This window comes from Malaclemys terrapin, chromosome 6 (assembly GCF_027887155.1).
Source record: "Malaclemys terrapin pileata isolate rMalTer1 chromosome 6, rMalTer1.hap1, whole genome shotgun sequence".
NCBI lineage: Eukaryota > Metazoa > Chordata > Testudines > Emydidae > Malaclemys > Malaclemys terrapin.
The window spans coordinates 61,173,239-61,186,803 of NC_071510.1; positions in this window are offsets into that span (position 1 = coordinate 61,173,239).

Sequence of the window (13,565 nt, forward strand, 5' to 3'; positions counted from 1 at the left end):
AAGCACTAGCGGAATACTGTGTCCCATGCTGATGTCCACTATTCAGGAAGGATGTTGAAAAATTGGAGATGGTTCAGAGAAGAGCTATGAGAATGATAAAGGGGTTGAAAATATGCTTTATACTAAAAGATTCAAGGAGCTCAATCTATTTAATTATCAAAGACCAGATTAAGGGGTGACTTGATCATAGTCTGTAAGTACCTACATGAGGAACATAAATTTGATAATAGAGGGCTGTTCAATCTATCAGACAATGGTGTAACAAGATCCAATGTTTGGAAATTGAAGTTGTAGAAATCTAGACTAGAAATAAGGTGCAAATTTTTAACATTCAATGGTAATTAACAGTTGGAACAATTTACCAGGACTGTGATGGATTCTCCATCACTGGACACTTCAAAATCAATATTGAATATTTTGCTAATAGCTACACTCTAGTTCAATCTGGAATTAATTCAGGGAAGTCCTACGGCCTGTGTTAAACAGGACGATCAGTGGTCTCTTCTAGTTTTATAACCTATGAATCTATTCAAATCATGGCATCTAAGCACCTTTACACAATACAGAGCTGCCCTTCTAATACAACTCTTGTCATGTACGTTTTGCTTTGCAGTGTGTTGAGGTGTTTACTCCACACAGGAAATAAAAGGGTTAATGTGGGCCTGAGAGGCCAATGAACTTACCTGGTTGCACCTGGAGCATAGGCCAGGACTAATTGAAAGTTGAGTCCAAGTTGAGGAAGGAGCTGGGTGGCTAGTTTAAAGTGAGAAAGTCTAGAAAGGAAAGGGAAGAACTTGGCAGTCACTCTCTAGGACTAGAGAGCAGGGAACCCAGGAGAAAGAAGGGGAAAGAGTAAGATTTGGAATTCTTTCTGGAATAGAGAATGCCACAAAGTTGCCAGGAGAAAGACAAAGCAGCCATTGGAGTGGAGCAGGCTCTGGTGGGAAGCCCTGATAAAACAGGTAGGATCAGGACTTCCTGAGAGAGAGCCGTGGGAGGTTTTTAACTGAGAAACAATTCAAGGGAAACTTAAGAGGGATGACAGGTGAAACCTGAGAAGCACAGAAGGAAGTTTGTTTGTATTTTTGGGTGGAGATTTATTGATGAATTCCAGTTGCGAGTCCTGGCCCTGAGACAAGGATAAACCTAGTGAACTTGTGGGAATAGGCCTGGTAAAAAGCTATGATGGGAAGAAGCCCAGAGAGGTAGCAGGGTGCATCTGAACAGAAGACCTTGTCTTCTCACTACAGGGTCCCTGGGCTTATATCAGGAGGGGTATCAGGGAAGGTGTTAAGTTCCTCCTTCCTGCTGATAGGAACCATTAGAACATGGGAAAACTCTGAGCCAAGAGGGGATGAGGACCATGCAGCACAGAGCTGGGGATGTTTGGACTTTTATTTGTTGGATGTTGTTAATCTGAATGGTGTGGGACTAAATCATGACCTGGCTGGAGGGCTGAGTTATGGGAAGAGAGATCACTCCAGAGTGGCCATCAGCTGGAGGTGCTAAAGAGGAGAGCAGCTGCTATGCCATGTCCACCTATGAGGAGGTGCTCTAGTGGTGAGTCCACTTTTCTACATGCAGACTGAAGGGAAAACAGATTCAGCCAGTATTGCTGTTCTACTCTATATCCAGATGGTGAAAAGTTGCAAGATGTGCACTTAAAACCTCCCACTCTCTCTTCTACAGGCACCGAGACGTCACCCTCTCTACACTCTTTGCCTTTACTGTTAAAAGTTTTGGATTTGGCCTAAACTAGTCAGGTAGTTTATTAAACACATTGCAAATTAGAAAAGTTTGAAAATCAGGTCACTTATAGGAATGGAGTTTAGTATGTGTCATCTCTCCAAACCCACCACTCTTTCAGCCTTACAGCTTTCCCCATCTACATACTGGCTTATGCCATCTTCCTTGTGGCTCTTGTTGGGGATAGTGCTCACAGAGAGTTCCTTCACCCTAGAATTCACTGTAAAATTAAGACCATTTTTGGTAGCAGCTTACATGCACCTTTTGCCCAGAGGGGAGAAACTACCCCAGGGACAAGGCAGGAGAGAATCACAGATGCTGAGCCACATCCTCAGCCCCTACTCATGTTACTTTGTTCCACCAGTGTGATGCGAAGCACTACACTTCGAAAGGAGAAATCTTTCCCCCCAGTAAGGGGAAATCTTTAGCTTTGCACTTCCACAAGGACTGATCCCTTGCAGCCAGAATGGTCCCTAAGGGGCCGTTCTTGTTGTCAGGAACAAGAGCACCCAGTGACTGCTCCGCCTTGCACCACCATCCCAAGCATTGGGGGAGACATGACTCTTAGCAGCACCTTTGCCTTCCCCTTGCACAAAGTGTGAGTGTAGCCTATCTGAGGCCTGTACCCAGGACCTCCGGCAGTACCTAGCACTGAATATCATCTAGTTTAACAATTCAAATTCAGATTATTTTAAATAAAAGCAGAATTAAAATAAAAATTAGTTAATATAAACACACCTCAGACCAGGGCCGGCTCCAAAAAAAAAGGCGCGATTGGCGGCACCTTGGCGGCAGCTCTATCGCCACCGCTTCATTCTTCGTCAGCAATTCGGTGGCAGGGCCTTCCCTCCGAGAGGGACTGAGGGACCCCCTGCCGAATTACCACCGAAGAGACGGACGTGCTGCCCCTTTCCATCAGCTGCACCAGGCACCTGCTTACTGCGCTGATGCCTGGAGCCGGCCCTGACTCAGACTAACATCATGGAGCAGACAAAAGCCTTAATTTACCAAATATGAATATCACAGTCCTATAACTTAGATGCAATATCATTTAAATCTTCTTGACAGATAAGGCTGTCTCTCTGGGTCCTGTTAGTTCCATATCACATGTCCCAAGTGCAGTGTGTCTCTGTGCACCCTTCTTTCCCAATTTGTCCTGGAAGAGACTCCCAGCTTTATAGAGAGGTTGCTTTGTTTCCTCTTGGTCTGATTTTAGGGAATGTAACACCTTTGCAATGCAGCTTTTGTCATCTACTGTTGGCTATCCTTTTCCAAACAGGGAGAAAAGAAAGAGTCATTTGTATACTCTGTCCTCAATGTTTATTCATAAAAACATCAGAGCTTGCCCATAAGTTCAGCACAACATCATACATCATATTTGAAAATATAGTTATAATCACATACAAATTGTGTGGCCACTAAGGACATTCTTAACTTTACCAGCTAGGTGATTTATAGAGTTAAGTTCTTTTAAGGCCCCTACACAATTAAATAGCAGACACCTTTATTCCTTACAGGACAGTCATTTTTCATGACTGACATGTTGAAATTATGTTCTCCAGCCTAGAAGTCAGGATGTATGACTTACTCCCAAGAACTAGCAAGCCACAGGAGCTGCTGTAAGAAATATAAGATCATTACCCTCCACAATGACCATTGTATTTACTTCCACTTGCTAGGAGAACTTGAGTCCTAAGATCATGCCTGGGCTCAGACAAACTTTCCCAGTGAAATGCGAAGCACAGTGATAAAGTGATTCCAGGCAAACTTTAAAAATAATTTGGACAACTCTTATCTAAATCTTCAGCAGTTTTGCTCGTGCTCTATCTAATTTAGTGAGTGGGATTTTTGTTTGTTTGTTTGTTTTTTGTTTTAAAGAGAGAGCTTTCCTTAGAAGTTGCACAGGTACTTCCACAAAGTTTTTTATTTAGGGTCAGAGTTCTGTACTTTGACTCACACTAAGTACTACTTTGTTCAACAAGTAGCCCCACTTGTAGGGAAACTACTTGTGGAGTAAGGTACTACTCAGTATGATGAGTAAGTGTACTAGGATCTGGCCCTAGTGTCCATCTCAAACTCTGTATGCACTTTTACATTTTTAAAATTCACAATGGGCCTGATCCAAAGCCTACTGAAGTTAATAGAAAGGCTCTCGTTGACTTTAATCACTTTGGATTAGGCCTAATAGCTGAAAAAATTCAAGTTATGATATCATAATCTACTTATCTCACTGTGATAATTACCCACTCACTACAATAACAAAGCTCCATGTCCCCCAGCATATCTTCCCCACATACTAATTCCTTCAGTCTACCAATATAATTTTGGTTTTATGTGGATTCAGCCTCAGCTTGCAAAGTTTGCTGTAATTTCCTTTATGCTTTCATAGGTAACCTGTCCCTTAGCATTCCCCCTTTCTAGCCAAAAGAGTAATGTATGCTCTTAACACAATAACATATTAGAACAGCCATACTGGGGTAGAACAAAGGTCCATCTAACCCAGTATCCTGTCTTCTGACAGTGGCCAGTGCCAGGTGCTTCAGAAGGAATGAACAGAACAGGTAATCATCAAGTGATCCATCCTCTGTCACCCATTCCCAGCTTCTGGCAAAGAGAAACTAGGGACACCATCCCTGCCCATCCTGGCTAATATCCATTGATGGACCTATCCTTTTCACTACCATGCTTGCTGTCAAGGTCCTTCAAGAATTAGACTGTAGAGTGGTACTTCTATTCCTATAAACATGTTTAAAGAGAACAAAGAGCTGGGTTGTTACTGCATTTATGTTGGGATCTATGAATACATTATTATAACAATTGTACATTTAATTGATAAAATGCCTTTACCTTACAATAGTGATATTTATTTTGTTGGTCTTATGTATGGTGTCTTCTCTGTTAATTGATTGCATTTCAGATTTCCAATAGCATTTTTTTAAAGTCTAACTCCTTCAAGATACCAAGGTCAAATCTTTATGTGAAGATTAATTTTGCACTGACTGAACTTGAACTCTTAATATACAAGGCAAGATTGACAACATGATTTCTTTTACAAGTATTTTAGTGTTTGGAATTAATCTCCAAGATTCTTGTAAAATTCATTCTAAAGAAAATGAGCTCTTTACAAATAATACATCAAATGGAAACCTTAACAGGATGATTTTAGATTATAAAGGATAACAACACTTCAGAAGACTGATATAACTTAATCTTTTGAGTGTCAACCAAAGAAATGGTGAAAATGAGAAAAAAGTTCACTTTCTGCCTTCCTCTACTTAAGGGACTTGTGCACTGATCATGTAGCACAACTAGGTATGCCCAAAATTAATTTACTAAACATTCACCAGAATTCATGAACCAACATTAACATGACTTTCAAGTGTTAGCTGATCAGGCCAGAGGATTCTTATTTAATGATGCTGAACGTGTCTAATTAAAGTTAAAATAGGCAGTGCAGTAGCTCTACAGCTCATTGCTCCAGTAGCACTAGTATTGATCTTTCTGCATACAAAGCCTTGATTCTGAATCTGAGCCATAAGAAAGGCCAAGAGAAAAATTCACCAAAAAGCATTTAGCTATCTAGCAATGGATGGGTTTGAACTTACAGCTAGCCTAAACTGCTGGAGTCAGCCATCTTAACAGCATAGCACCGTGATTTAGTCCCTCCCATTACAGCACACAAATTCATAGAAAAAGTAAATGCAACACTGGTTGTAAGAAGCAGAAAGGAAATGTGGTTGCAATGTTTCCAAGTTCAACAAATATTAAAATGCTGCATTTTAAGAATCTGCAAGTTGTTCCCTAGAGTATTGCTCACATGCTTCTAAAATTTTGGTGCCCTCAATTTTACCTATTGATTTTGCCCTTCGATACAGCAGTTCTTTGGACATTCACAGTCTCTAAATACCTTGGTATCCAGCGCCATGTTTCTATATAATTCCTTTAAATGTCATAGCTGGAGATACCATTTCTGAAAGGAAAATTACTATGTAGGCCAACACGAATAGGCTGTTTCTGTAAATTATGTCCCTATTTGAAAAAAGGTGAATGCAGGGCTATTTTTGTGATAACCACCGATAAACTAAAACAGAAGATATTTTAGTATTAGTCCCTCTCCACTATTTCTTTAATATTAAAATAAAATGAATTAGTTAATGAGAACAAATATACATTTTCTAAAGTCTTTGAAATATCAATAGATGTATAAAGGAGGAACTGTGATAATGGAGTTAATATATTTCAGTCAAATCCTCATGAAATCTGGAAACTCTCACAGCTCTAAATTTTAGGACAGATCAGATCTCTAATTAGGAAAAACCCAAACTTAAAATTTGCTATTGAGATCTAACATTTAATTTTAAGGAAAGCAGTCAATATTTCATCTGGTTCAAGTTTGTGATGTAATACTTCACTGGTAATTCACTGCACAGAATAACATCTTTAATAGAAATGTCAGATTAAATGTATGTTCTATTTATAGTAGCTAACATTTTTGAATGCCAGATACTCACTGGTTAGCCAAAATGAGATAAAATTAAAGACTGTACATTAAACAAAAGTGATGGAAAAACTGTGGTTGAGGTGAGCTGTTCCAAGGGGGTTGACTCCCAAAAGGAACAAAATAAACGTAACTGCATTGTACAAAATGTATTTTTAGTCATTTAATGTGTCCAAAACATCATTGCAAAATGCACCAATGTACTCACATATTACCAAATTCAATTTATTGCAAAAATGCTTGTTTAATATTTTAAAAATGTGAAAAATATGCCGAAGCTTGATACCAACCAGATGGACCACACAATGATATAGGGCTGCAGAGAGGGGAAGAAGGATTAGTTTGGGAACTGCTTCTATTCTTGCATGATTCATACTTCCATCTGCTGGGAATGAAACCAAACCCACTTGGCCCTGTGCATATCTAGTCAATGCTAGTTCATGTTAGAAGCTGGATTTAGAGGAAGTACTTTGTGGCTTATCACTCGCAGGGTGGAGGAATTAAGGCTGCAATAGAAATTGAAAGTTGGTATTGCCTCATCCTCTTATGTACACATAAGCAACAGTTTAGTTACAGGGCAAACATGATTCTGTGAATCACAGATATATAACACTCATTCTCTGAAATAGAGTCATGTTCTCTTGGGTTAGCTGAGGATGTGACACTGTTTTGGAGACCGGGGGCTTTGGATAAATTAAATCCGAATAACTAGGAAATCCTACTGGCCAATTCCCCAATTATCTGCCAGGAGCAATTCCCAAGAAAAAAGAGCTAGGAAGCAGAGAAGGAGTCTGAGCACCAAGTGTGGTTTAGTAAGGCCCTGTTTCCCAAACTCATCTTTCTGGGCACCTTCCATGATAAATAATTGAGGGACCAGGCCACTGACACATAGACTGAGGTTTGACTAATCAGACTAGCCAATCTGAAGCTTTTGGGTTCCCCTGAGATCTTTGGGTAATTGGGATTTTGCTTCATTATAGTTTGCTTCAAATGGAAAAGTTCATTATTAACCTATATCAGACTGAGACACCTCCACATTTTCAAAAGTAACTAGTGATTTGGGGAGTCTCAGCTCAAGGGGCCCAGTTTGAGATATCTTAATGATCCCTAGTTTTCAAAGGATGATTGCTAGAATGAATATACTTACTTTCCATTTTGTGTACGAAGGGACTGAAGATGACAAAACTTTAATCCCTTAGATTCTTTCTCCTCACCTGATAAAATAAGGTCTCCCTTTCTTCTGAGGGACTTTAAAAGATTATAGAAACTAGAGTCCCCAACAACAGGGATTATTGTTTACACATTGAAAACAATTTGATGTAGGTCAGTTACTTGCCCAGTCCCCATCTCTTGTTCTCTGGGCTGGAAGGGACTGCAAGTTTCACAGAGGGAGAAATAGAATTCAGTTCCTGGGCCCTCTTTCTCACTACAAATTGCAGCACAGAATCATAGAAATGTAAAGCCAGAATGGACCTCAAGAGGTAACCTAGTCCATCCTCTTGCACTGAGACACTAAACCTAGACCATCCCTGACAGGTGTTTATCCAACCTGTTCTGAAAACCCTCCAATGACAGGGATTCCACAATCTCCCTCCGTAACCTATTCCAGGGCCAACTTTCCTTATAGTTAGAAAGTTTTTCCTAACATTTAATCTAAATCTCCCTTACTGCAGATTAAGCCAAGGACAAGAAGTATCATCTTCAGTGGATAGAGAGAACAAAAGATCACCTTTCTCTTTATAACAGCCCTTAATATATTTTGAGATTGTCATCAGGTCCCCACTCTGTCTTCTTTTCTCAAGACCACACATGTCCTATTTTTTTAAACCTTTCCTCATATGTCAGGTTTTCTAAACCTTTTATCATATTGTTGCTGTCCTTTGGCCTCTCTCCAATTTGTCCCCTTAGTAACAGCATTACTGGCCCTTGAAACAAAATTGGGTTCGGCGCTCTTGTTCCAGTCCAGGTGTGCCTTAGTTTGGTACAGGGCTGTCCCTGGGAGTTATCAACAAGAGACGACCCAGAAGGAAGAGAGAGTTCAGAAGCAAGAGTCCAGAGAGGGTGAGAGAAGAGATGAGGTTATCTAGAGAAGTAGAGAGTGAGAGAGAGCTCAGGAGCAGAGCTGGTCCGAGAACTTCAGGAAAGGGATATCCTTGAAGAAAGGAGAGGTGAGAGAGTTCCCTAGCTGAACAGTGGATCCAGATCAGGCTGGTGAAAGCAGAAGGCAGTCAGGGCATCACCTACAAACGTTCCCAGGCCAGACAACCATGGCCAGAGAGGGTTGAAGGCTGAAAGAAATAGAGGCAGATGCATGCTGTTTCTCTGAGCCACAGAGCTGAAGTCAGAGGGTCAAAGCGGGTTGAATGATGGAGGGCTGAACCCACTGATGTCTCCAGGTGAGGGCTAGAGCCAGACCTGAGAATGAAAGAGGGCAAAGATGCACCCCAGCTAGGAGGCTTGAGGTGATGCATAGTGCCAGATGCTAGAGCTGTATGTGAGAAGTGAGGCATCAGATGCCAGAGCTGTACTTGATGTTGATGGACTTTTGAGACTGGAAAGATTGAAAGTACTGTTTGGACTGTGCTGAGGATTATGAATTGTGGTTCTAGGATTTTTGTAATAAATTAACCCCACAAAGGGCTATTTATATTTAGAAAGCTTACACAGATTTACTGGGGACTCCACATAAGGGGAAACTGAGGCAGAACTGTTCTGCCACAGCCTGATGCTAGAGGCTGTTCCAGGCAGGGTTGCCTTTTCACATACGGTGGAAAATTCAGGTAGGTGATCACCAATTAAGAAAAGGGGACCTGTGAATGCCTAGAAGAGGGAAATCAAGGCAGGGGCCACTTGCTGAGCCACCCTGAGATCATGAGGGGTCACTTTGGAGGCAGCCTCCCTATGATGGTCTTTCCTGAAGTGAACACTCAGAACTGCAATACTCCAGCTGAGGCCTCAGTGGGGGGGAGGGATAGCTCAGTGGTTTGAGTATTGGCCTGCTAAACCCAGGGTTGGGAGTTCAAGCCTTAAGGGGGCCACTTAGGGATCTGGGGCAAAAATCTGCCTGGGGATTAGTCCTGCTTTGAGCAGGGGGTTGGATTAGATGACCTCCTGAGGTCCCTTCCAACCCTGATATTCTATGATCTAAGTGCTGAGTAGACTGGAAGAATTACCTCCCATCCCCTACATACAGCACTCCTGTTATATCATTCTAGAGTGTATCTTGCCTTTTTTGCAACAGCATAACATTTTTGACTCAAACTCAATTTGTGATCCACTGTAACCCTCAGATCCTTTTCAGCAGAACTACTACCTCCCCAGTTATTCCCCATTTTGTATTTGTGTATTTGATTTTTTTTCCCTTTCTAAGTGTAGTATTTTGCAATTGTTTTCATTGAATTCTTCTTGGATAACTGGTCAAGGTTATTTTAAATTCTAAACCTCTCCCCCAAAGTGCTTATAACTCCTCCTAACTTGGTATCATCCACACATTTTGCAAGCATACTCTCCACTCCAGTACCCATTAATGAAAATATTGCATGGTACCAGACCCGCATGGATCTCTGCTAGAAATGTCCTCCCATTTTGACAGCAATAATTATTATAATTATTCTGAGTGTTTTTTGTCAACCAGTAATGCACCCCCAATTCATCTAGACCACATTTCCCTAGTTTGGTTGAGAATGTCATGTGTCAAAAGCCTTACTAAAATTAAGATATATCATGTCTCCTGCTTTCCCCCCCACCCTCCCTCCACTAGGCCAGTAACCCTGTCAAAGAAACAAATTTGGTCTATATAGCATGATTTGCTCTTGACAAATTCATGTTGGTTATTACTGATCATCCTACTATCCTCTAGGTATTGCAAATGATTGTTTAATTTTGTTCCAGTATTTTTCTGAGTATTGGTGTTAAGCTGACTGGTCTACAATTCTCTGGGTCCTGTATGTTCCCTTTTTTTAAAGATAGGAACTATGTTTACCTTTCTCCAGCCCTCTGGGACCTCCATGTTAGAACACAACTATGAAGAGATGAGTTAATTAACATGAATTTGTGTTTAGTGCCAACAAGGACTAGTCATGTACAACATTCTGTCAGCTAGTCATGGTAAAACTCAGGTTTAATTTAGTTGACATAATGCTTGTTGAACCCAGTTTATCCTTCACTGCAATAAGTGCAAAGTCCTGGTCAACATCATGTAAGTTATCTTGACTCTTTATAGATAAATTCTAATGTGATACAGTTTTGTTGTGAAGACAAGCTGTGTGTGGAAGCAAAGCCTCATGTTACTTAAGAGCAACCCTATTGTTTAGGTATGGTGTCTAGTTTATAGGTTTCAAAGGGGATCTAAGTGGCTTTTCTTGGACTAGAAAGACAATGGTTATGATGCAGGATGTTAGCAGATAGTTGGCAGTAAAGTAGAGCAAAACATTGGGGTATCTTTTCAGCTTCTAAAAAGGGAACTTCGGGAAGAACATTCCCCTGTGGAAGAAACACTGAGATCCTGACTGTATGAGTATACATTTGATTTATCCAACTTAGCAATGGTTTGAAAGATCTCAAGTATAAAAAGATGAAATTATAGTATCAATATGCACATTACAGCTAAATGAAAGGCAAGAATGTTAATTTATTGTGTTCAGCTGAATATCCCAATTATTTATCCAAATGTAAACCCACAGCAGGGGTTGATTAAATACTCTTTATTAATGTATATAATGTAATATAAATCTTATATTATTTGCTGACCAACCATTTTGGGGGTGAATGTTTTTATGTGGATGTACTGGTGTAACAAGTAAAAATAGGTAAGGTCATGAACTAAACTTTAAGTAAAATTGGTACCCTTTTCTGTACTTGTGGCAACTGGAATCAGATAACTTCAATTCAATCATGCTGTGAACCAACTTCTATCCAAATAGTCTCATTCTCCAGGGGTGTCATAACAAGCATAGTATAGATTTGTCTTCTAGACTAAGGAAAGTTATTACTACCACTATGGTAACTTGGGAAAACCTGCTTGGTGAGTTTTATTAAAATCAGACTAAAAATTAAAAATGAGAAAACATTAGGACAGCAAGAAATAATATATGTATGTAAAAAAAATCAGTCTGTTTGTAATAAGTCCAGAAGAGCCAGGTACCAGTTGGCATTTGTGACAATTAATTTATATCAATTATTGTTCCTTTTAGGAAGCTAAGGACCATCACTTCATGTTGGGCCAGACTCTGAGGTTCTCTCTCAGGTTTTCCTCAGTCCTTACTCAGGCAAGTTCCCAGTGACTTCAATGGGAGTCTGCCAGAGGAAAGATTTGGCCCTTAGTGGGGGGAATTTGGCCACAATAGCACTGTGAACAGCATTTATGTTAAGCAAGGTACATGTGGAGTCAGAGTTGTGATTGTGCATAGAGACCTTCATCCTTTAGTCTTGTGATAAAAGTAAGAATCCTGGAAAAGACTTGGAATATATGGGCTAGAATCTCCATGTACATGTATTATGAAACCCAAACCAAACACCCACTAAGGAACAGGGAATTCCAACAGTGAGTATTGGTGTTTACTGGCTGTACGCTAACATCTAAGTGGTTTCTGACTGTCACCTTGCTCATGGATATGGGGAATGGGCTAGGACAAGGATAAAGAAAATCAGGTAGGGAAATAAATATAAATATTGTTTATTAGGTTTCCATAAGTCTTTCCTCTCCTTGATTAATGATGAATATAGCAAAACTAACCCCCTGACCAGGGGAGGGAGGGAAGTAGTTGTATGTGGTGCTTTTACAAACTGTGTTAAATAATCCAATCCTTTTCTCTCCCTGCCTGGTATCATATTTGCAAAGAAGTTACCATGTCAAAAAAGCATTAAAAGTGCTGAGTTGAGGTTCAGTCCTCACCTATCAATTTCTCACCCTCCCAGAACCCTTTTGGAAAGACTTCAAAAGATTCCACTTGGACCCCCCCTGCTTGTTCTTCCCTACGAATTTGTCAGAGGTGGACTCAGTAGATGTCACTGTACCTAAAATACAGCAGTCCAGGGAACCAGCAAGGTATGTGCAACCTTTGAGGAATTCAGGCAAAAGAAATAATAGTTACTATATGTGTGGGATCTATTGATGAAAGTAAGAAAGAGCAAGATAATTACAGCTTTTAAGTATGTACAAGTAATTTGAAGGGTGAAAATACCAAGATAGTAAAGAAGTTGCTTAGGAATAATTGAAAGAATCTGAGCAAAAGTTAGGCTATGAGGAAATGTTTGAAATAGTGAGCTGTATGAAACTGCAGTAGTTTTCCAAGAGATTTGGTGGAAGTGACATTACTTGAATCATTTTAAAACTGGAACAGACAAGCACTCAAACATATGTTAGCGGGAACAATCCGATGTAGACAGGGAATGGACAAGATGACTTTGTTTTTTTCTCTCTCCAATTTCAGTGATTCTATGAGCCTGACACCCTCTATGCTAGATTAGTGTGATTCAGCCTTGTGTGTTTCAGTGTTTTTGCTCCAGTCCCAAAGGATTTGGCTGAATTTTCAAATTCCAGCAGCTGCATTTGGGTCAGACCCCACTCTCCTTGAAATCAACGGGAATCCTTTCTATTGACTCTGGGTGAAGCTGGTTTGGATTCTAAATGACCTGCCCTCTTTCTAATGAGACCCAGCAAGGTCAGATACTCTTTAAAAAGAAAAATTATGAGATCAAACCAGAGTGGTGTCAGTCTGAATTTCCTGACAATCCAAATTTAATGGTAAGCCACACTGGTACTTTTAGACTTCAGATGTGGAAGGGAATTTCCTGTATCTATTTGAAAATAAAAATAAAAGCAATCACATAAGGAGAGATTTTCAAAATCAACTAAGGCCAACTCCCATCGTCTTGCAGTGGTAGCTGGAACATAATTCTTTCAGGTGTTTTTGAAAATCCCACTCATAATAATAATAATAATAATAATAATCGAGAGCATGTATTCCTACCAGTTTCTGCACCCTGATGACCTTGCTTAGATGATGCATCCCTTTCTCCCACCCTTCTATGTCTTGTCATTTTGGACAGAATGCAGGGACTCTGTCAACATCTGTGTTTGGAAAGTGCCAGCATAGTTTTGGCTGCTTCCACAATCTAACTAATAAAGAAAAGAGCAAGCCTAATCAGCTAACAATAGTGAGCTCACAAACTAGTTGTGAAGGAAACACTTCAGTAGCAACAGAGAAATAGCAACAGTACATTTCTTAAGGGCCAGAATCTACCACCTTTACTCATATGTTGAGTCTATCTTACTCCACCACTAGGCTTATTGGTTTCGGTATGAGTATGCATTGGCGAA